This window comes from Neovison vison, chromosome 3, assembly GCF_020171115.1.
Source record: "Neovison vison isolate M4711 chromosome 3, ASM_NN_V1, whole genome shotgun sequence".
Taxonomy (NCBI): domain Eukaryota; kingdom Metazoa; phylum Chordata; class Mammalia; order Carnivora; family Mustelidae; genus Neogale; species Neogale vison.
In genome coordinates, this window is record NC_058093.1 from 229,052,625 (window position 1) to 229,077,473 (window position 24,849).

The following is a 24,849-nucleotide window of genomic DNA, read 5'->3' on the forward strand; positions in this document are numbered from 1 at the left end:
CGAGCCACCCCATTCCAAACCGTTTCTGACAAAATCTGGCACTCCTGGTTCTAATCAAAATGCTGAACTTTGGAACAAATTAACATTCCACAGCCCTCGCAGGGAAGGAGAAATTCAGCCGAGACACACTTCAGTTCACAACCACAACAAAAATAGCTTCTCCCGGGGAAGACACACTCTGCTAACAAGGTCACTTTTGTTTTGCTTCCCCTGCCATCTGGCTGAGTGGCACCAGGGGCTGGATTCGGTACCGGCTCATTCTGCCGAGAGTGGCTGGGGGCCGGGTGGCACTGCAGACGGCTTCTCAGCCTCCTGGCAAAGGGTGCCGGCACAAAGTTACCTTCAGACGTCCCCCAGCAAGCACGCGGGCAGATGGAGCCCTGGTTTCACCCAGCCCAGCTCTGCTCCGAGCTCCGAGTGTGCAGAAGGTGTGACACCAGCAGACAGCAACAAGCAGGTGGGAATCAGAGGAGAGCGAAAAACACGACAGGATGGGAAAGCTATCTTCGTCTCGAAAAACATTCCAGAACCCGATGTAATGCTCGTTCCGGAGAGCTGGAAGTCTCAGTTCCAGAAGGCGAACAAAGAAGCATGATTTTGGTTTTGGTTTTGCTTCTTTTTATTTTTTTTTCTCTCTCTCTCTTTCTTTCTTTTCTTTTTTCCCTTTTTCCTTATACTTCCAAGACACCACCTCTTTGAATTCTCTTCCCAGACTCAGTTTCCTCATCTGTAGGGTGGAAATCCCCCTCATAGACCCGGGGAGTGGGTAGGAGCATGGGAAGAGGCGGTGATGGTCATTGCCTGGGGGCACGGGGCTGGCTGGGGCTCTCAGAGAGCTGGGGTGCACTCGGACCTTTGCGGCCTGGAGGGTACTCATGGAGTGGGTTGAGTAAGACCCCTCGACGTGATCTGCAGGACTTTCACACGACCTAAATCGTCTGCCCACAGTTACCCTGTAAGGTTTCCACCTGGCATCTGAGCACAGCGTTTGGAATGCAAAGACGCTGCTTCTACTCTCCCAGTGAATTCCAGTCTTTTAAACCAGGAGACTGTGAAGCTACCCAAGGGATGTATGACCTGCTTAAGCCCTGCACCTCCTAGGACCAGGCCAGGGGTCCCTGTTCATTAGTAAAGTACACCTGCTGGGAAAACAAACAAACAAACAAACAAAGCTTTTAGTTAATAAGATAGAGAAGGAATCTCTGAAATGACCAAAAACCTCTCTACTCTTAAACCAAGGAAAATAAGTTCATTAGGCCATCTTCTTCAGGAATTTCCTGCCCCCAAAGAAAGATACATAAGGCAACTTGGCTTTCCAGTGAGTTGAACCTGGTCTCCGAGGGGTGGGAGGTGTGGTAAGGATGATGAAGGGCCCTGGGTCACCCCAGTGTGTTGCCGCTGCCCCCGGGGAGTCGGGTGAGCAGGGGGAGCCCAGGGTCCCACTGTCGCACAGAGTTCCCGGACCAGAACTGAGCTCTGACATCTAACACCTGACAAAGGATGGAAAGGTTGGGCAGAGCCCTGAAGTCAGTTGCAAACGTTCATTGGTATTAGGAGTGAGCCCCCCTCTGCTGCTGGTACTCAAGGGGTTTGCCTCTCCCTCCATCACCCCAATTGCATGGGGGGAAGCCTTTGCATTGCTCCCAGCAGGGAACCAAGGTGCAGAGCACCTTGGGCCTAGGATCTGTTCACCTCCTTCCTTCTGCTAGCTTGCCTCTGCCCTCCTGCCATGGTGGCTCCCCAGATTTCAGGCAAACTTTGTTTACTCAGAGGTCCCCCAGAAACCTGCTCTTTCATGTCTGGAACACATACTTACTGAGTATTAATTGTGTGCCAGGCAGTATGCTTGGGTTTTGAGATAAAGCAAAGAAGGAAAGCGACGAGGCTCTTGCCCTCAGAGGGTTTTCAGCCTATGGGGGAGCTAGACATTTAACTCAAACAATGGGATGGGTGTGGGGGGGGGGAATGGGCCAGTGATTGACTTTCTAGGTCAAGAAATATAGACACTGGAACATCTTAAAATAGGAAAGAACTCTGGTGCCTCCAGAATTTTCTACCCCAAAAGACACATACCAATATCTTGTCTTGAAGCTAGTTTAAAATAGCACTTTACAGGACTTTGAGGAAGTGAGAATGTTCTAAAGCAAAGATTGCATGGAGGATTGCCAGAGTCTCTACAAGACCCTCCTGGACCCTGCCACAAAGGGAAAGGAGAGACCTTGTGCACTGGGAGGTCATGGGCCAAGGGAGAGCGAGTAACATGCCATGCGAGGGGGCAGGGGAGGCCCAAACCAGAGGACAGAATTTCGAAGCAGGACTCGTGAGTCGCTCCATAGCAGGATTCTCTCAAGGACGTGTTGCCAGTGCAAAAGCCTGAGTCCATCTCAGACTTTCAGAATCAACGTCTCGGGACCAGGACCTTGGACTCTTCTTAATGGACAAGCCCCCAGGGGAGTATTTTATGCACAGGGCTTCATAGTCCACAGTCAGGCTTTCTGGATTTTATCCTGATGTGCAGAAGGCCATTGAAGATCTTGGAAAAAGAAACAACGCAGGCCATTTTAGAGACGGTGCCCTGCCTCTTGGGTAGCAGCCGAATTGAGTAGGACACGCGGGGAGGTAGACAGACCATGTGGATGACCAGGCCTGAAGTCCACTCAGCCTCCCTCGCCCTTTTGCTCCCCTGCCAGTAGCCCTGGATAGACCAGCTCCTGACTCCGGTAACCAGTCCTGGGCACTGACCACATTCTCTCTGGTCATCCAGGCCCTCGTGCGGTGGCTGCCTGGACCCCAGCATGGCAGGTGGATTGACCCTGGCCCTCGGATTGCCCACCGCTCCTTTAACATGTCACACAGTCGCTCGCTGTCACTGTAGCAGTGGGGGGCCGTGGGCAAGTCACCCTTACCTGCCTGCGATGGCATAGACAGCATTAGGCCCCAGAATGGGGAGACCCTTTGAGTGATTCTTATGGTTCTTTCTGGCCCAGTGAGTCTGTAGCTTGAGCTCAGGTGGTAGGGAATCAGTCAGTGAGACAGTCACCTCTCAATAGGTCACACTCCTCACACTGATCTAGGTGACCTCACCCGGGCTCCTGGTTTGAAGACAGACTGATCTCAGCTCATCCCAGTCAGAGGCTGTGCCAAGTCGTTCTTGATTCTGGCTGATGCCTACCAATACCAGCCTCCCTCTCTCAGGTAAATGACAAATTTTTCACTCTCACTGCGTTTTCAAAGAGAGGCTGACAGAAGGAACGCTGCGAATCACAATCAGAGTTTCCTGCCGCAGAGCACACGAGATGAGAATTGATCTCAAACCTTTTACTGTCATCATTTACTGAGTGCTGGAAAGACATACACATAAGTCAGCAGAGAAAAACTCAGAATCCTGGTCTCAGGCTGCCTGTCAGCAAAATGCCCAGATAATGTCGCCTGCTGAAACAGAGCAGCAGCAAGCCACAGCCCAGCCCAGCCTCCTCAGGCTCGAGGTCTTTACCTCTGCCTGCCTTCCTTCCTTTTTTTTTTTTTTTTTAAATTTGAGAGAGAGAGAATGAGAGAGAAAGAGCATGAGAGGGGTGAGGGGCAGAGAGAGACGTAGACTCCCCACCAGGCAGGGAACCCAATGCGGGACTAGATCCTGGGACTCCAGGATCCTGACCTGAGCCAAAGGCAGTTGCTCAACCAACTGAGCCACCCAGGTGCCCTTGCCTTCCTTATTCCTTTAATCAACCTTGTTGAGGTATAATTTACCCGCAAGAAACGGTGTCCATTTCTAGTGTCCTGATCGATATTTTGACAGGTGTCTACACCCAAGAGCCATCCTCTCAGAGTGTAGACTGTTTCTATCTCCAGAATCCCCCACAGCCTCTCTGAGGTCCCTCCCCCTTTCACCTCTGGCCTCGGGCAACCACGGATCTGCTTTCCGTCACTGTAGCTTTAAAATTTTTACAATTTCGTATAATGGACTCCTGGTTTGTATGTACTCTTGTGTCCAGCTGCTTTTACTGGTTTGTGAGATTCGGCCACATCACTGTAAATATCAGTAGCTTGTTTCCTTTTATTGTGAACAGTTCCCCACAATTTGTTTATCTGTTCACCTGTTGTTGTACATTTGGGCTGTGTCCAGGTTTTGGATGTTATGAATAAAGCTGTTATTATAAACACTTGTGTAAAGTCTTTGTGTGGACATATGGTTTCATTTCTCTGGGGCAAATACCTAAAAGCAGCTGTTTTGTATGATAGGTATATATTTACTTTCTAAGAAACTGCCAGGCCTTTTCCCAAAGCAGATGCATCATGTTTTCCTTCCCACCAATAGTAGTAAGTGTTCTAGTGGCCCCACACTCTGGCCAGCACTTCGTGGTGTCAGTCTTTTCATTTACTTACTAATTTTTAAAAATTTTATTTATTTGACAGAGAGAGAGAAAGAGCACAGGTGGGGGGAGGGGCAGAGAGAGAGAGAGGGAGACAAGCAGACTCCCCACTGAGCAGGAGCCCAGTGTGGGGCTGGATCCCAGGACCCTGAGATCATGACCTGAGCCGAAATCAGAAGTTGAATGCTTAACTGACTGAGCCACCCAGGAGCCCCAGGTTGCTTTCTGAGTAAGTTGTAAGGGTTCTTTATAGATTCTGGCTACAAGTCCTTTGTCAAATATATGTATTTTCTTTTAGTTTGTTGCTCCCCACTCCCCATTTTCTTAACTATATCTTTCATGGAGCAAAACTTTAATTTTGATAGATTCTGATTTATCAAATTTTTATGATCTGTGTTTCTTGTGTCTTATCTTAGAAATCTTTGCTTACTCTAAGTTCATAAAGATTTTCTTCTATATTTTACTCACTATGTTGTGCTTTTAGCTTTTACATGTATGTCTACGATCCTTTTTTGGTTAAATTTTGTGTATTTTGTGTAGTAAGGTTTGATGTTTATTTTTGCCATGTAGGAATTTGTCCCATCACCATTTGTTGCAAAATTTTTTTGTCCTTAGCACAAATGGCCTTCGTGTCTTTATCAAAAATCCATCAGCCATATACCTGTGGGTGTATCTCTGAACTCTCTGTGCTGTTCCATTGATTTGTGTCTAGCTTTTCAATCAATGTCCCATGATCAGGTAAGTCTTCTAACTGTTCTTCTCTTTTTAAAAAAAATCCCTTTGTTCTAGGGCATTTGAATTTCCATGTACATTCTAGAATGAGCTTGTTTCTCCGTAGATACTCTGTTGGAATTACAGTTAGGGTCATGTGGAATCTATTGACCAACGTGGGGAGAATCAACAATTTAACGATTTGATTCTTCCCATCCATGAACATGGTACATTGTCCCATTTCTTTTAGTCTTTAAAAAATGTCTTTCAGCAGTGTTTTGTAGTTTTCATTATTTAGTTTCTCTCTTTTTTTTTTTAAGATTTTATTCATTCATTTGACAGACAGGGATCACAAGTAGGCAGAGGGGCAGGCAGAGAGAGGGGGAAGCAGGCTCTCTGCTCAGCAGAGAGCCTGACTTGAGCTTGATCCCAGGACCCTGAGACCATGACCTGAGCTGAAGGCAGAGGCCTAACTCACTGAGCTACCCAGGTGCCCTCATTATTTAGTTTTTATACACACTTTGAAAAACCGATTTCATGTGTTTTTGGTATCATAAATGGAATTGTATTTGATATCTTCTCAACATTGAATCTTTCTGTACCTACCACCACATTGATTGAAGTAATTGCCCAATTGATTGTTCAAAATGAAGGGACTTTACATTACCTTTACATTAACTCTTTTATGCCTACATTCATTTCCCAGGGTTGCTCTAATAAGGTACCACAAAATGGGTAGACTGACTTCCTCACAGTTCTGGAGACTAACGATCTAAAATCACGGTATTAACAGGGGCCATGTTCCCTCCGCCTCCTGTAGGGAGACTCCTTTCTGGCTCATCCCTCTCTGGTGGTTCTTAGCAATTCTTGGCATTTCTTGACTTGTAACCTCATACCTCAATTTCTCCTTCCATCCTCACATGGCATTCACATGGTGTGTGCCTGTGTTTCTCCTCTTCTTGTCAAGACACCAGTCATATTGAATTAAGGGCCCACATACTCCAGTATGACCTCATCTAAACTAACTACAGCTGCAGTGACCCTATTCCTAACTAAGGTCACATTCTCCAGTATTGGAGATTAGGACTTCAACGTATCTTTGTGGGGGGACACAGTTCAAAACATAACAATGTCTTAGCTCTTTCTTTATCTTAAATATTCTTCTTCATTTTTTTTTCTCTTAAAGAGTTACCTGCAGGACCCAATTCAAGATTCACCTTCTCAGTTATTTTTCCTGAATATCCCAGAAGAAGCGCATTTCTTCTTTTCCTGTCTTGATAGCATGTTTGCATTTCTTTTAGGCAGGCTGTCACACTGTGTGCAAGCTGAGAGCAGAAGTCACCTTATTCATCTGGAAATAGAGCTGAGAGTCCCAGAATCCCATATAGACTTCCTCTATGATGTAGCCATTCCCACCATGGGTGTTTCAGGCACATATTCAAACAATTTCTAATCTGTAGATTTGTAGATTAATGAAAAAGAGGAGAAATCTTTTGGGGGATTCTGTGTTATTTAATTTTCTGTTTTAAGAATTTTATCATGAGGTAGTACGCTGGATAACATTTGGGGGTCCTATCTAAACGTCTTCTTATGTAAAATTACTTTTTCTGGTCGACTACCTTATGTTCAAAATATGAGATAACAATAGTTTTTTCACGTAAATATGGTATCACGAGCCCTGGCACTCTTGATATTGTGGGCTAGATTATTCTTTGTTGTAGGGGGTTGTCCTGTGTCTTGCAGGATGTCGAGCAGCGTCCCGACTTCTGTCTAATAGATGCCAGTGGCAATTGTGCCAAGCAAAAGTGTTGCATTGCCAAGCATCCCCTGGGGGACAGTCACCCCCACAATCACAGTTGAGAGCCACCATAGACTCTCCTAAGGCAACTGAAAAATCTTAATATAAAAGTTGTAGAAATCATCCAAATGTCTCTTTAGTTCGCTTTCTTGTTAACACTGTCCTTGGCTGGTGAGGCCACTGTGCGCCGAAACCACTGGCTCGGAGACGAGATTGCACGGTTCGGCTTTTCCTTGCTCCTGCCTCGGTGCATCTGGAACCTGTGGGTGGCCTCATTCACACAGAGGGAAAAATGAAAATGAATGCCCCTGCTTATCATGAAGCCTCAAGGACTCAATGAGAGAGAAACCAAACCAGTGCTCAGGCAGGCAGAGCCGTGTTCTCTTCATTCTCGACACCCCAGAATCTTCCAAAGCCCTTGCTGAGTTCTTCCCGGAGTCATTGAACGAGAAAGAGTAAGATTGTGGTTTTAGAAGAAAGACCAAAAAACCAGGGGTGGAAATCATCCGGAGGAAATTTAAAAACAGTACGTGGAAGGGAGGGCTGGGGAGGGCTGGGGAGGGCTGAGGCCGTGGCCAGGAGCTCTCCAGACCCGAGCGACTTCCTGCCATGGCTTCCAAATGTGGTCAGAGGGGAAGCAGCCCTCTCAGGGCTGGCAGACCAGGCCGGGACACTTGTCAGTGTGAGTTCAGGCCTGCGGCTGGAGGAAGGGGGAAGGCAAGGGTGAGTCTGCCTACTTTCCACCCAAAGGCTTCTCTTAGAGTTTCAGTTTGAGAGCTGCAGTGCATGGGGTGGGGCACAATTCCAAGGTCCCCTCTTTTTTTTTTTTTTTAATATTTTATTTATTTGAGAAAGAGCATGAGAGGCGAGAAGGTCAGAGGGAGAAGCAGACTCCCCATGGGGCTGGGAGCCTGATGCGGGACTCGATCCCGGGACTCCGGGACCGTGACCTGAGCCGAAGGCAGTTGCCCAACCAACTGAGCCACCCAGGCGCCCCGAGGTCCCCTCTTTTGATTGACTGGTCGCTGCCCCCATAGAATTGGGAGCAAATCACATCAGAGTGGAGACCCTGCCTTGGGCTTTGGGGTCTGCTCTGTGATGTAAAACCTTCCAGTTGTAGGACTGATAATATGCTGAACCAGGAGGCTGTTCCTCCCATCCTTTTTAGAAAATGAGGTAAAGGTCACATAACATAAAATTAACCATTTTAGAGTATATAATGCGCTTAATGCGCTTGTATTTACTATACTTAGACGGTGTTCTGTAATGCCACCTAATCAATCTTAGAACATTTTCACCACCCCCAGAAGAACCCTGTACCCGCCGTGTGGTCACTCCCCCTCTCTCCTCCCCCAGCCCCTGGCAACCAGAGTCTCCTTTCTGTCTCTGTGGATTTGCTTATTTTGGCCATTTCTTATAAACGGAGTGGTGCTGTCTGTGACTTGCTGTGCCTGGTTGTTTTACACTTAGTGTAAGTTACGGAGATTCATCCACGTTGGTAGCCGGTATCCCTACCTCATTTCTTTTTACGGCCGAAAAATAGTCCATTGTAGAGAGACCACATTTTGTTACTCACTCATCTGTTGATGGGCATTTGGGTCACTCCTGCCTCTGGCGATCGTGAAGAATGCTTCTGACAACATTTGTTTTTCTCATGCTGAAAAAAAGTTTGTAAAACATGCATATGTAAAAATATGCTGTCTTAACCATGTAAAATCGTACAATGCAGTGGCACTAATCCCACTCGTGATGTTGTGCGACCTCCACATCCGTTCCATCACTCCCAAAGGAAATCCCATACCCGCTAAGCAACAATCCCGAAGCTCCCGGCCCTAGCCCCTGTCACCTCTCACGTACACACTGACCATGAATTTACCTACATGGGGGAATTCACGCAAGCGCAGCTGTACCGTCTGTGTTCCTGGGTCTTGCTGCCTTCCCTGAGCAGCACATCTTCAGGACCCATCCAGGGTATAGCGGGTGTCAGTCCTTCATTCCTTTTTATGTTTGGATACTATCCCGTTGTCAGGAGGCATCCTGTTTTGTTTGTGCATTTATCTGTCAACGAACACTGGGCTGCTTCTACCTTTGGGCTGTCACGCCCAGAGCTGCTGTGAACGTTGGTGTCTCATGTGGGCAGTTGATCAGTGTCTGTAGTCCTCAGCATAATGTCCTAACTCCTCAGCGTGACGCTCCTCATGAGGGCTTCTGTCCACCCCCCGACCCGCCACCGCCCCGTCCATGGGGCATGACCACCTGGTGGCCTGGCCACGCAGAATGCCTTATACCTTCTGGAATTAGAATCCCCATCTTTCCACCCCGGTATCTTTGCCCAGGTGCCCCTCAGCTTGGAACACTGTCTTCTGTCCCTTCTTTGCCTTCCTACCTCTTTCGTGTCCTTCATGACTAGGATGAAGTGTCACCTTTGCCGGGCAGACTTCCCTAGCATGGCAGATCGCGTTTTTCCACCCAGCCCCAGGTTGGCTTAGGCAGCGTAGCAAGGTAGGGGGCGCAGGTAGAACGAGAGATAAGGAAGGCGCCCTTGAGCCCAGGCGCTGGTGAGTTCCGGATGCATTCCACGGCTTCCTGTTGTGTTCCTGAAGCTCTTTCTGCTTCTCTCTGTCACAGCCCTTATCATATTACGGCATCACGGTCCATTAATCCGGCCGTCTCCTCCAGCTGGCACAGAGCTCCTAGAGAGGATGACCCTTGGAGGACCGTCTTTGTATCCCCAGCACCCAGCCAGTAAGATGAACCCCAGGGAGCAAGGAGGCGGGATTAAATTTCTAGGAGGTTTGAAATGAAACACAGTTCTTATTAATATCACTCATTAAATCACTAGGGTTCATTTACATTAAAATACATATATAGCCTTCTGGATTACCAAGAAAAGAAAATGCCTGCAGACCAGGTACACTTTTTAAGGAAACCAGGCCTAGTCCTATTTACTGAGTCTTAAAAAAAAAAATCTTCAGGGGCGCCTGGGTGGCTCAGTGGGTTAAAGCCTCTGCCTTCAGCTTGGGTCATGATCCCAGGGTCCTGGGATCGAGTCCCGCATTGGGCTCTCTGCTCAGCAGGGAGCCTGCTTCCTCCTCTCTCTCTGCCTGCCCTTCTACCTACTTGTGATCTCTCTCTGTGTCAAATAAATAAATAAAATCTTTAAAATAAATCTTTATTCAGATATAACTTACCCATAAAAAGTATGCAGATTGGTGACTTTCAGAATACTCACGAAGTTGTGCCACCATCACCCAAAGAGCCGAATATCAATTAACAGTCACTTCCTGTTCTTGTCCCCGACCTGGTCCTGCCCTTGACCGCTGCTAGTCTGCTTTCTTACTCTGAGTCTTAAGTACTCAGAGCATTAGACACCCTCTCTCCCCTCCGCATGTCAGGTTTGAACATCTGTGTTAGTGAGCAGTTTTTTCCAGGCAGAGAAAGAGAGAGAGGAAGGGATGTCAGAGGAAGGAAGGAAGAGGGAGGGAGGGATGGACCCTTTGGGGCGAAGAGACAGCAGTTAAATATGAAATTGGGACCACCTGGCACAGAAGATTCTTAGAAGAAAAGAAAGTAGGAGATACAGAGAAGCAGAGAGTGGGCCCAAACGTATTCCTTTGGGGAAGTTTGCCGCATTCTCTTCTATCAAAAGAAACACTGATGTCATAGAAATGAGATGGCTGGGAACACTGTGGGGTGGGGGTGGGGGGAAAGTTCCCGTTGGTTGCATGAGCTGCTGACAAGCAGCAGCAGGAATGTTGCTGGGTGATGGGTCTCCAGTTGTCCCCTGACATTTTAAAGGGAAGTCAGAAACGCCGTCCCTTCGGCCAACCCCCATTGCTGTGTGTGTGCGGCAAGTGGTCTGCCTGTCAGATTCCAAGTGCCTTAATATTTTTTTTTTGCCTTAATATTTTTAAAAAAATATTTTGTTTATTTATTTGACAGACAGAGATCACAAGTAGGCAGCGAGGCAGGCAGAGAGAGAGGAAGGGAAGCAGGCTCCCTGCTGAGCAGAGAGCCCGATGCGGGGCTCGATCCCAGAACCCCGGGATCATGACCTGAGCCAAAGGCAGAGGATTTAACCCACTGAGCCACCCAGGTGCCCCCAAGTGCCTTAATTTAACAGGCTCTTCAGTGTGACTGCTAGGTTAAAAATATTGTATTTAAATGCAGAGTTCTGTCTTTTTCAATTATGTTCAATTAAAGAAAGGGGGGCGGATAGGTCCATTTGGAGGACTATTTCCCCTTTGATGGATGAAGCAGAATAGTGAGATTTGTGCAGGAGGCAGAGTCATGATGCCCCAAAATGTCACAGCCTAATCCATGGAACCTGTGAATGTGCTGACGGGGGGATTATCCAGGCGGTCTCGGCTCGGTGTCACCACAAAGGTCTTCATAAGAGGGAGGCAGGAGGATCAGAGAAGATAGGACCATAGAAGTGAGGCTGGAATGATAGAAGACCAAGAGCCAAGGCACAGGGAGGTGGGGCGGGGGCGAGGGGTTGCTTCTAGAAGCTGGATAAGACAAGAAAGCGATTCTCCCCTGGAGCCTCCAGCAGGAGCACAGCCCTGCTGAGACACCCCCCCTTCCCCCCACTGTAGGCTTTTGACCTCCACAACTGTGAGATAATAAACTTGGGTTGTTTTAAGCCAACCCGTTTGTGGTCATCGGCTAGAGTAGCCCTAGGAAACTCATCCAGATTTCTCCCTGACGTCTGAGTTTTACTCTGAGACGTGGCTTTTCCCCATTGTAAAAAATAGCTCGCAGTGACTGGGCAGTGATGGTGTGCCAGGACCTCTACCAGACCTGGGGCAGACGTCACCTCATGTAATTCTCTTGGCGGCTGAGTCAAGAGACACCATCACCACCCTGTGTGTGTGTGTGTGTGTCTGTGGTACGTTTGCGTGCCTGTGTGGTACATATGTGTGGGTCCTCTCTCTCCACATTGCTTTCTCTCCTCTCTGTGTTGGGTATCAGATCTCCCTGTGCCTTCCTCTTCTCCAGACGTGATTGTATTCAGGGCCTGATTGGATAATCCACGATGATCTTCCCATCTCAAGATCTTTAACATAATCACATCTTCTGCCAATGGTAAGGTAATAGGCAGAGATTGCAGGAATGAGGAAGTAGATACGTCTCTTCAGAGACGTACCCCCTTCTTGCGAGGGGGTAGGCACCCTACCCACCTTTCCCTCCCAGGTCAAGCCTTAGAGCCAGCTCTCACATCTGCACTGTCATAAGTGAGGAAGCAGGGGCTCAGAAAAGTTGACTACCTTGCCTGTATTTCTCACACTGCTGCTAGGTGGGACGGGCTCTTTCTGCTATCCCCCCCCCAAGAATGCTCGTGGAGAAATACGGGGTGTGCTCTACCACCGTACATAATTCCAGGGAGCTATCTTAGTTTCTTGGATACTTCAGTGTTTTCATCTGCAAAACGGAATTGTAATACACCCTCCCTGATCTAGGTCAGAAGAAATTAGACAATTTTTGTGAACATTCTTTGAAAAATACTATGTTATATAGATGCAAAGAGTGATTATTTTCTGGAGCAGCTACATAAAAAAGTCTTCATGTATAAGAAGAGATGAGTTGGCTGAGCATCGTGAAGGAAATGCCAAAATATTTATAGAAATCATCACCCTGGCTTGGAGTGCTGAGTCTTCACTTAAGAAAGTGAATCAAGTTCTGATGTAGAGACATTTAAAAATCTTCCCTGTTTGAAGAATTATACCTGGAAGCCACTTCCCAAAGGAAGGCAGCAGGAGAGGCTGAATTCTCTCACGTTGAGAGGGGTTAGAAGGAAGGTGAGCTTGATGATGCTTACCCTACTTTCCAAGCATCTGGGTGTGCATAACTGGGATGTTAGAATTTGATTGCAATCACACCATGTGCTGTTTTTGTCTGTTACGTTTCTGCGGTCTCTGTCACCAGGGTAATAGAAAAAGGATGGTGGGAGAAGAGAATGGGTGTGTGGGGGTGGGGGAGGTTGCAAAGGTAAGCACTAAAATGACACCAGGAAGAAAAAAGTCAGGCATGATGAAGAACATTTAGTAAGAACATCTTTTAGTAGATGTCTTTATCAAAATTGATTTTTGACCTTTCAGAAAGACCTCTACTCTGCATTCCCGCTGTATTCATAATTCTAGATCCCATGGGGAAATCATGTCCATTCAGAAGAGACCACATCCAGCACCGTGGCAGACATTGCTAATCAATCATAGAAACCCAGAACTCTAGATAGCCCCTCCCCACCCATGAACCCTATCTATCACCTCTGCTCTCGATGATAAGCCTAGGGCACAACTTTTACTGCTTTCATTAATTTACTTCAGAAGATTTCCTGACCAAGCTCAAAACTAATCATTTGCCATTTTAGTAATTTCTGGATTATTGGCAACCCAATAATACCAGCTACAATCTCTGACTGTGTGCAAAGTACTCCACATTTAATCCTCACCAGTGTTAGTTTTTTAAGTAACTGAAGTTCATTTGAATAAGACAACCATCAGAGGAAGGGTTCTGTGGCTTGCAAAGTGTTGGAAGATACTGCTCTGGAGACCAGCGAGACATTGTACCAGTGCATATCTTGTTAGATGATTGGGGAATGCAAAAGAAGTTATTTGCCCTCAAACAATTTATACTTGTGGTGTGGCAGGACAAACACACATGATTTAGTGAAGGGAAAAAACCAAACCATGTGTGTGCATTTGAACTTTTTTTTTTACAAAAAAGCTGGGGAGTGGAATAAAACACAGTGAATGGATGTATTTGGGGACAAAATTTACGAGCTCTTTGTCACTCCTGTTTTATTTTTAAAACTTTTTATTGAAACATCACTCACATGACATAAAATACACCCTTTTAAAGTGTACATTTCATTGGTTTTTAGGATTTCTGCTATGTTTTGCAAACATTTACCACCATCTAATTCCAGAACACTTCCATCACCCCAAAAGTAGCCCCATACTTATTAGCAATTAGTCTCTATTTCCCCCTTTCCCAGCCCCTGGCAACCACTAATCCATTTTCTGCCTCCACAGATTTGCTTGTTGTGGGCATTTCATATAAATTGATTTATTTATATGAACGAATTATATAGCTTTTGGCATCTGACTTCTTTCACTTGGGAAAGTGTTTGCAAGGTTCATCCACATTGTAGCACGTGTCAGGACTTCTCACCTTGAATAACATTCCATTGTTTGGGTTTGTCACTTTTTATTTACTCACCCACTGATGGATGTTTGGGTTGTTTCTATTTTGCTCTTAAGAATAATGCTGCTAAGAGATTCATGTCCAAGCTTCCGTGTGGACATATGTTCTAAATTCTCTTGGATATATATGTAGGAATAAGATTGCTGGGTCATATGGTAACTCTGTCTAACCTTTCAAGGACCCAACAGACAGCTTCCAAAGTGGCCACACCATTTTACATTCCCCCCCAGCCATGTATAAGTATTCCAATTTCCCTACATCCTCACCAACCCTTGTTACTGTCCTTTATCTTTAATGCCATCCTGATGGGTATGAGGTGAAATCTCATTGTGATTTTTGACTCACATTTCTGCCTTCTGTTTTTCATCTTCATTCTGATGGCCACCTGTGGACCAAGATGCTGGACCTAGAGGAGCATGACTTACTAGTTCATGATTCTTTAGGTTGGAGCTGGGTTCTCTGCTCTGGTATCAGCAGGCTGAAACTGAAGTATCTTCTGAGTTGTCATCTAGATGCTCTGGGGGAAATTCTTGGTGGTGGTAGAATTCAGTGTCTTCAAGTGGCTATTAGAACCAAGGGGCGCACTCTCAGCTCCAAGAGGCTGCCCACATTCCAGGCCCCATGGCCTCCCTCCATCTTCAAGCCAGCAATACCGTATTGAGCCTCATTCTTCGAATTGCTGACTTTTCTGTCTCTGATGTGCAGCCTAAGCTTCACAGGGCTCATATGATTAGGTGAGGCCCACCCAGATAACCTCTGTCTCTTCAGGTCAACTGATTTGGGACCTTAATTCCTTCTGCAGAATCTTTTCTTAGCAGCACCTTGATTAGTGTTTGATTGTGTGCCTGGGAAAGGTGTGTGGGCGGCAGAAGCTGGGAATCTCAGGTGGGTGGGGGTCATCTTAGAATTCTGCTTCTCGTAAGGCTTTTGACACAAACAGTAGAATAAGTCTTTTGCTGAGATGGATTAAAAATGTTTTAATGCACCAGCCATGCACAAAGTTCCAGCTTTATGGCTAATGTTGGCCAACAACTGTTGAAAGTATGACAGTATTCTGCAAATTCACTGACATTGTACATACTGACTTTTGTCGCTGATGATTGAATCAATGGCTCCTGTTGGTTTCAGCTCTTAGCTTGTGGACCAGGACCTTGCTGAACCTTGACAAAGTGATAAATTGTACTTTGATGTCCTCGTTTGATTCTATGGCTCTTTTGAAAGGAATACCCTTCTGATGTGCCCAATAAAATCCTCTTTGATGTGCCAAATATGGACAATTGAACTTTTAAGGAATTGAAGCACAGAAAGTGAGTGTCTGCCCAGATTGACGCAAGCACAGTCTTTTGTTTGTTCCTTATGGTGGACATTAGGTTTCGGAAATGCTCCTTATTCTTGGCAATGTCCTTTTCCTCCTCCGCACAATCGTCTGGCTCTCATGTTCTGAAACAGGAATAAATTGCCCCTGGTTATATTAAGTAGAATAAACTAAAGTGAGGACATGTGAAAGCAGAAATGACTTCGAAAGAGAAAGCCAGTGGGAGCTAGTTCCCATTACAAAGGTCAAGTCAGAAGCAACTAGAAATTTCCATCTCTTTCTTTTAATATTGTTGAAATGTGGCAGGTTTCCACTGATCTAAAAACTGGTTTTTCCAGTGTGTGTTACTGAGACACTAGTTGCACGAGAGGAACTGTAAGTGCTAAGCAGAAATAGGTTCTGTGGTCCATCAAATAAGTTTGCCATTAAGTATATGAAAATATCCTGGGAAAAAATGCAGCATGTTGTGATTTCCAAACCTGCAGGTTGAATTGGATGCTCTTTTGGTTTAGGAAATATTTGTGAGATTTGAACTTACGAAACACACTTTGGGAAGATCCGTGTGGAACAAATTCTTTGACTTGGGAAAGTAGACATATGTCTCGTGGCATATATATATATATATATATATATATATATATATATATATCTTATAAGATATATATAAATATATCTGAGAGATATATATCTGAGAGAGCGAGTGAGCAAGGGGAGGGACAGGCAGAAGGAGGGAACTCCTCAGATCCCCGCTGAGTGTGGAGTCTAAAGTCAGGCTTGATCTCACGGCCCTGAGATCATGACCTGAACTGCAATCCTTAGTTAACCGACTGAGCCACCCAGGCACCCCTTTGGTGACACATTTGTTGCACAAATCCAGAAATGGGCACATCTCCATTTGGGTCACAAGTACGTGATGATGGTCAGAGATGCACCTATTTTGGTCATAGAGTGGGGATAGTAATTTTTCTGCCGCCAGTAAATTTCCTGGTGGGATTATCTCCTAATCCCTTCATAGTCTATTAATACCATTCCCAATTTAGCCTTAGAAGTATCCTCAGACACTTCAGTAACAATTTCATGTCTAGTGACTGGAGAAGAGAAGGAAATTAATGCTTATTGATTATCCCCAACGGGGATGGATGCCCCGTGTGTTTTATCCTATTTAAACTTCATTGTAACCTTGCTGAAGCAAGTTTTAGTTATCCTTCAGTTCATAAATGAGGACACTGAAACTCAGAGAAGTTAAGCAGTTTGCCTAGGGTCACACAGCTCAATGATAGCAAAGGGCATTTGGATCCAGGATTGTCATCCTCCGACTCCAAAGCCCCTCCTCTTGTCAATACACCCCCTGCTTCTCTGCCCTTGTTGCTGATCTATTTTAATTTATGCTATAAATGAGTAGTTTACAAAAAGTTGGGTGTAGATCAGATATATGCAGTTGGGCTAGGTGCTCTCTCTGATCAACTTTGTGATTTCGGCCACACTTCAACTTCAGCCGATGGTGGATTCAGATACTCGAGTTCTCGGTTTCCCTGTCGCTTCCCTACTCTCTCTCATGCGATGAACGGTCTGGAAAACAAACTTTTACCATGCACCAGGGAAAATGAACTCTGATTTCATTCATTTGAACAGATGTGGGGAGCGTTAGAGCCACACTGAATTGGGCTGAAATCATTTGACCTTTGGCAACTGACTTCATTTGGAGCCTGCTTCCTCAGTCTGTAAGATGGGAATGAGAATTCCCCCTCATAGAGTAGTTGAGGATGAAATCAGGTCACGAAATTGGGCATGAATTCAAAGCACTTATATAGGAGCGCGTAGTGATTGTGAACTTTTTTTTCTTCTTAATAATTGGAACTTGACATCAGTGATAAAGATAAAAAACAGGAAAAAAACACTGGGACACCTTTTAGGGGCTCTCAAAATAGATTTGAAGAAACGAGCACCTGTTCTCCCCTTCACTTACTGGTCTAACTCCTTAGACTCCTATGGCCAGTCAGTACCAATTCAGACTATACTTGAAAATTCGAGTAAACATGAACATACATTAATATTAACCAAAGAACAAATATTTGTGCAACTCGCTTTGCCGTCTTGTTTACTTTCGCTCTAAGAAACATAGTTAGCAGAAGTGACATCAAAAAAACAAACAAAAAACCCTATACCTGTCACCCAGGGCAAGTTATGTCCCCACTTGCCACCCTGGGCCTTTAGCTACTCCCTGTCCTAAATGGGGAAAGACAGTTGATGTTTAAAAAAGAGGTATTCTTTCTTAAACATACGTCATTTGAAAATGCTCTTGGGGCACCTGGGTGGCTCAGTGGGTTAAGCCTCTGCCTTCGGCTCAGATCATGATCTCAGGGTCCTGGGATTGAGTCCTGCATTGGGCTCTCTGCTCGGTGGGGAGCCTGCTTCCCTCTCTCTGCCTGCTTCTCTGCCTTACTGTGATCTCTCTCTCTCTGTGTCAAATAAATAAATAAAATCTTTAAAAAAAAAAAAGAAAAAGAAAATGCACTTATCTTGCTATCCGCAGAGCTATCCAGCACAGTGCCTCGCCCGTGGTAGGATCATTTTGTTGAATTAATGAGTATTTACGGAAACATGCTAAACTCTCGTCTCCCCACATTTAACTCCCATGGAGATGAACAGGTTTTGTTTTGTGTCTGGAAATAGTTCGGCTCCTGGAAAATATTTTCCCAAGGAGCATGGTGGAAGATGAAATGGCCTGGATTTTGCTCAAAATAAAAGCTATGCCAATATTTGTTACCCAGACTCACCAGCTCTGACCTTCAGCTGTTTGAGACAGACTTTCTTGGCTTGGCAGATACAGCAGTGGGGAGTCTGACTTCTGCCTGAAATCTTAAGTTGACTCCAGACCCTTCCATGCACGTGCACACGCTCTCACGCACGCACGCGCGCGCGCACACACACACACACACACACACACAGGTGTCCTGTTCAGAACCATCAGCTGTCCAGTTCACTCGTAGCTCCTTCTATAGGATAAATAAAGAGGGCTGAGGCAATCTGGAAAGCTTGCTGCCTCTCCACCCTCTTAATTGATCCCACTGTGTACACACTTCATGACCCATTACACTCTGCCCCTCAAGGTTGCTCCGGAGTGTCTGCTAATCACTGACCAGGGCCGGCTTCGGCGGGGGCATGCTGGAGCGGCAGGGCTTTCCAATCTTGCACTCTGTTGCTTTTACGAGCCCTTCGGTATTCATCTTCTGGATTGTCGAGTTTAACCCCATTTACAGCAAATTCCACCCAGAGCCCTGGCGAAGCTGGCCTGGCCACCGAACAGCACAGGCTCAGAGGGAGCACTTTACATAAAGCCGGCTGAGAAGGTGGCAGGCGGGCCTCCCTCTAATAACTCACCGGGGCAGATCAGAACGAAGTGTTCTCAGGTTTTCATGTTTGGAGGAGGCAGTGGGTTGGGCTGGGTGGACAGGGGAGGTTGCTGTCCATACGTAGTCTCCCTTTCTGCTAACCGGGGATTTAAAAATAGTGTCTTCTTTTTTTTTTTTTTTTTTTTTTAAGATTTTCTTTATTTATTTGACAGAGAGAGACACAGCGAGAGAGGGAACACAAACAGGGGGAAGTGGCAGAGGGAGAAGCAGGCTCCCCGCCGAGCAGGAAGCCTGATGCCGGGACCCTGGGATCATGACCTGAGCCGAAGGCAGACACTTAACGACTGAGCCACCCAAGCACCCCTAAAAAAAGTGTCTTGAGAAAGAGACCACAGGGACCCTACAGAGAAACAAGCAAGGAGAATGTTGCTATTTCTGTTAGCTGCTTGGGTTAGGACGATGAGCGATTTTTTAAAAATGGGGAGGGAGGTCGGGGGGAGAGTGGTGGGATTTGAGAAATAGAGAATGCTATCTGAAGCTTTCGCGGGAAAGCGGGGTCTCTCAAGCCTGGGGCAGGTGCAGTTGTGGGCATATGTCCTCCTCCCTCCGGGCTGGACACGAATCCAAAAACCCAACCCCAGGACTTCTGCCATGTCCCTGGCATTTCCCTGTGGAACACAGTTCTAGTTCCCGTTTCACTGTTTCGGAATCACTTCTATTATTCTTACTTACAGTAAACACGCATACATGAAATTTACCATTTTAACCTATCTAAGCACACAGTTCAGGGGCATTAAGTACGTTCATATTGTGATGACACCATCACCACTGTCCACCACCAGAATGCTTTCCATCTTGCAAAACTGAAACCCCTCACCCATTAAATACGAGTGCCCCCCCACCCCGTGCGGCCCACCTGCTCCTGGTCACTAACCTCCATTCTACGTTCCGTCTCTATGGTTTTTGGCCACTCTGCATAACACCTGCGAGTGGAATCCTGTAGTCTTTGACCTTTTGTGCTCGGTTTGTTTCACTCAACATGTCTTCAAGGTTCATCCATGTTGTAGCAGAGGTCAGAATTCCCTTCCTTTTAACAGCCAAATAATATTCCTCTCTATGTACATACTTCCTCTTATTATCCATCCACCTGTCGATGGACACTTGGGTTGCTTCTACCTTTTGGTGATTGTAAGTAATGCTGCTGTGAACATGAGTTAGTCTGGATTTTTAATTAAAATTCTAGTGCTCCTCTATTTTCTTTAGCTCCCCTGGTGAGCTCTTCCTCAAAGAATGATCTGATGAACCCAAATCAGGGGCGCCAAGCTGAAGACTTGAAGGTTGGATGTGCAGCTGGAAAGTTTTTGTCAGATGGTAGACACGAAACAGTGGTTCCTTCCCTTTAAAAGAAGAGGCTAGGGGCGCCTGGGTGGCTCAGTGGGTTAAGCCTCTGCCTTCGGCTCAGGTCATGATCTCGGGGTCCTGGGATCGAGTCCCGCATCGGGCCCTCTGCTCGGCAGGGAGCCTGCTTCCTCCTCTCTCTCTCTCTGCCTCTCTGCCTACTTGTGATTTCTCTCTGTCAAATAAATAAATAAAATCTTTAAAAAAAAAAATAAAAGAAGAGGCTAATGTTATGGTGACCATTTGCCCCTATTTGACCAGGACAGTCTTGGTTTACACCCACCATCCCAGGGTAATTCTTAATGCCACACCCTTTCACTCTTGGTTTGCACAAGAAATTATGTGGGCACCTTGTTTCTGGAGAAAGTTCTAAATGGGAGTCATATGAGGAGAGGACAAAACTGCAGGAGTGGATACATCCTGGAGAGACTTTTGGAGGATGACGTTAGGATCCAAATGTGTAGCTTTTTTTTTTTTTTTTTTTCAAATGTGTAGCTTTGGGGTCTGAGGAGAGCCAGAGGATAAGTAGCAGAGTCAGGTGTGAGTGTCCCCAGTATGCTGAATAGCAGCTTTCCGTGTTGCTGGTCCTTCTAAGACAGGGGTTCCCAGCTGGTGGAGCTTTTGCCCATCAGGGGGCATATGGCAATGTCTGGGAATAGGTTTGTTTGTCACAGCTCAGTCGGGGGGGGGGTGTGCTCCTCGCATCTAGTGGGTAGAGGTAAGGGACACCGCTGAAAGTCCTGCCGGCACAGGGCAGCCCTCCTGTGACAAGGAATTACCTGTCCTAAACGTCAATAGTACTGTGATTGAGAAACCTGGTTTAAGGGATGCAAGGAAGAAGGGAGGGAGGAAAGGCTAAGGGAGGAGTGAGGGCAGAGAGAAAAAGACCACGGTAGGGGCGCCTGGGTGGCTCAGTGGGTTAAGCCTCTGCCTTCAGCTCAGGTCATGATCCTGGGATCGAGCCCCACATCGGGCTCTCTGCTCAGCCGGGAGCCTGCTACCTCCTCTCTCTGTCTCTGCCTGCCTCTCTGCCTACTTGTGATCTCTGCCTGTCATATAAATAAATAAAATCTTAAAAAAAAAAAAAAAAAAAGACCACAGTAGCCACATGCCACAGGCAGCCAAAGGCAGAACTTCAGCCTCGAAGTCAGGCAACGATCTTGACATTTCTCTCTCCAGTAAGCCTGCCCCCTTCCCAAACCATGTACTCCTTTTCACCCTCTGCCCAGTGCGGCAAGCACCGGACTCCTGTGCCAGACACAAGGGCTCAGAGAGACTTCCTGGAGTGCTTTGAGAAGTTGGACTGGGACATGGGTCCTACCCTTCCCAGCCTGGGTTAAGGGTGGGAGGTAAGAGGGCAGGGAGGAAGCATGGCCACGCCTCCAGGGCAGTTTCCAGGTGAATTCTTGCCCAGGACCAGCATCTCTTGCACAACACGTACTCCTGAGAAAGCCACTGTGTTTCAGATCATCGGCTGATATTCCCAGAACACCGAGATGACACATGGCTTTTTCAAATCCTGTTTTCTGCATTTTAAGGCATTCTGGGTTGGTGACAGAATGCACAGGAGAGCTGGTCTCTGTCCCCTTGGGTCCTGTTTGTAATTTGATCTATTCTGTGTGGACATCGTAACACCGGATGACGTCATTGTCTTGCTTGCAAGTGATCACCTGTCTGGTCTGAGCTCAATTTGCAAATGCTCCCAACCAGCTCCCATAAATATTCATTCATGATGAGGTCAGACGATGAAGGCAGCAAAGGATCATTAACACAAACCACAGCCTTTTCCCCTCCTAAAGGGATCGTGGGCCTCCCGACAGGAGGGAGGAAGGTACAGGATCACCCTTCAAGAGTTTAAGAAGTCAGACTGAGTTTCAGTGAAATCAGGAAGGGAGAAGGTGTGCGGGATGTTAATTACAGAGGAAAATACCTGCCAGGTGAGGAATGTGCTGTTCCTTGAGGGCCTGGCTACTCTCATGTACTCTGTCATGGTAATTTCCCTAAGTGCAGGGGAACTAAGTGCAGGGGGCCTCTCGGGTACTGGGAGAGACCAGGCCCCTTGGAGAGCCATTTTACTAAAGTGTTCTGAAGGTCCACCAACACCACAGGTCAAAGTCCTAGGGTCGCTACGGCTGTCTCTTAGGTTTGCTGTCTCTTTACGTCCCCGGTGGTGTAACCAGCTGTCCCCTCGTGCCCTGGACCAAGGGTTTCCCGGGACATGGGATTTTCAGAGCTACAGAGAGAAGGGCCTCAAGCCTCACCTGGGCCCTGAGCCCCCCCCAGGTTCATTCTTAGCTTTCCCTGGGTCCTTTGTTTTGCAGGCGTCTGCCCGAACCACACAACTCTGTTCAGCAATGCTCTGAGTGTTCCCATCCCACCTTTCAGCTTCAAGGTTCTGTAGAGCTCACCGAATGGTAAGATTGCCTCATCGATGGATGCCCAGTTTCGTTATTAAACCCTTTCCTTTGGTTACTTGTTCAAAAACAGGTTTATTATTATTATTTTTTAAAATGATTTTATTTATTGATTTGACAGAGAGAAAGCACAAGTAGGCAGAGCAGTAGGCAGAGGGAGAGGGAGAAGCAGGCTCTCCGCTGAGCAGAGAGCCCGATGCGGGGCTCAATTCCAGGACCCTGAGATCATGACCTGAGCCGAAGGCAGAGGCTTTAATCCACTGAGCCACCCAGGCACCCCCAAAACAGGTTTATTATAATTTTTTTCTGACTATAAAAGCAACCAGAACATGCTCCCCAACAAAGAATACCAACAAACTTAGAAAATACAGAAAAATATAAAGGGGATATAAATATCCAGAGAGCTCATAAATACAAAGAGCAAAGCAGAGATGGCTTTGAGTCGCAGCTCTAATGGAAACCACCATCCATAACGCTGTCTCAGTCTTCAAAACCGTGAAGCCTCGAGTCTTCTGGCCTGTGTCCTATTCCATTCGTTCCCTTGTCAGTGGCCTGGAGAGAGCGTAACTGTGGTCTCCACCGTATCGCCACATGATGGTTCTAGAATCTCGGAAGAGACCCAGACATACGGCGAGTCTGCTATTCAGAATGTAATCTGATGAGTTATTGGCTACCATGGCTAATGAGAAATGCCGTTGGGCTCGTTCAGTGTTCAGTCCAGAAAGTGTTTGGGCAGGGGTGAGGGGGCTGGGTGGGGGGCGGCGCTAAGAGACTCCTTAGCTGAATGCCCCCGTTTGACCACGTTCAGGGTGTGACGCCAGGCGCCTGTGAGGGCTGTCCGCAGCCAAAGTCTAGACCTGATGACCAGCCCAGTCCCTTCTGCGGGGTTTAAATTGGTGAGCTCCAGCTTCCTTCCCCCTGGGGAGCTCCGAGTTCCACAGGAGGGGCTGTGATTCAGCACACAGTAAACGATCTGTGACTCAGAGTTTGAAACCCCAGTTCCCTGGTGAAGACATGGATGTACTAATATTTACCAGTACCTGCCAGGGGGATTGGTAAAATACCCAAGTGCTCCGTGAGCGCAAATTCTCATATGCAGCAGCCCCAGCCAGCTTCTGCCCGACTAAATAATAGAGTCCTAGGACTCAGAGGGATCTCTGGAGGTCACCCTGCTTCTGGAAAATGCTGGACCTACATAGTACTTTTCACTCACTGCCTGCCTGCTTCCCTCCCTTTGCTTCCTCCCCTTCTCTCCTCCCTCCCTCCCTCCCCCCTTCACTTCTTTTCACCCTCCCTCCCCTTCCTTTGAGGCAACTCTACTTGAAACCGTGGATTCTCAAGCCAGACTCTCCGGCTACAGATCCGCACTCTCATTGATTAGCTGTGCGCCCTTGGGCAGATTATTTCACCTTTATGTGCCCAATTTTCTCATCGGGGAAATAGGGAGGCTAGGGCGAGATAGCACTTAAAACAGCTCCAGCACATACTGGCCCAGTAAATACCGACTCTCATTATAATCCATTCATTCAGCTACGCTCTGTTGAGTCATTACAGTGGGTCGGGCCTTGTGCTAGATCTGGGGAAACAGGGAATCGTGATCTATGCCCTCAGAGAGGCTGGAATCTAGCGACGGAGATGGTCAATGAGGAAAACCTGAGGAAGCAGGTGAGATGAGCACAGGCTGGGCTACGTCCGCTGGAGGAGATGCACGGTGTGGTGCCACGGAGCGTGGCGAGGGGCCGTGCTTCGGGCTGCAGCGTGCTTCCGGCAAGCCTTCCCACAGAGGTGACACCGAAGCTGCGATCTAGGGGTCGGGCGTGTGTAGGGCTGAAGGGAAAGGTGCCGGGCGGGAGGAGCAGCCGGGACACCCTCCGGAGGTGTGTTAGAGCCTAGCGTGGACAGCTGAGCAGGGTCCGCACTGCACAGGGCCTCGTACAGGAGGCAAGTGGTGCCGTGTGACTTCAGTTTTTAAGGGACCCTTTGGGCCGCAGACGGGAGAACCGATTGAAGAGGCTGTATTCGTCAGTTCTCGGGGTAAACAACGGAATCTGCTGTGGCCAGTTTAGGCAGACGAGGGCTTTATTTATTCAACGATAGAAAGTCACTTGCAAAGTTATTAGAGAGAAGCAGAGCTGGGATTTCACTTCCAAAACAGTGCCTGCAGAGGTGCCTGGTGCCCCAACCCCGAGGGCTGCTGAACAGAGGCCGGAAGCACAGCTGCCCAGCACTGCTCCTGCCCCAGCGCCCGTGTCCCATCCCGGCTTGGCAGCCCGTGGGCCAC

At 47.1% G+C, this 24,849-nt stretch overlaps 1 protein-coding gene across 1 annotated transcript in view; it reads left to right on the top strand.

The window, feature by feature from the left end:
• Positions 1 to 24,849, top strand: part of SPRING1 (SREBF pathway regulator in golgi 1) — an 89,348-nt gene that overhangs the window by 56,297 nt on the left and 8,202 nt on the right. Inside the window, exon 5 of the transcript XR_006383964.1 lies at positions 22,476 to 22,568. The gene's annotated coding sequence lies outside the window, so the exon portion shown is untranslated. The remainder of the gene's footprint in view (positions 1 to 22,475; positions 22,569 to 24,849) is intronic.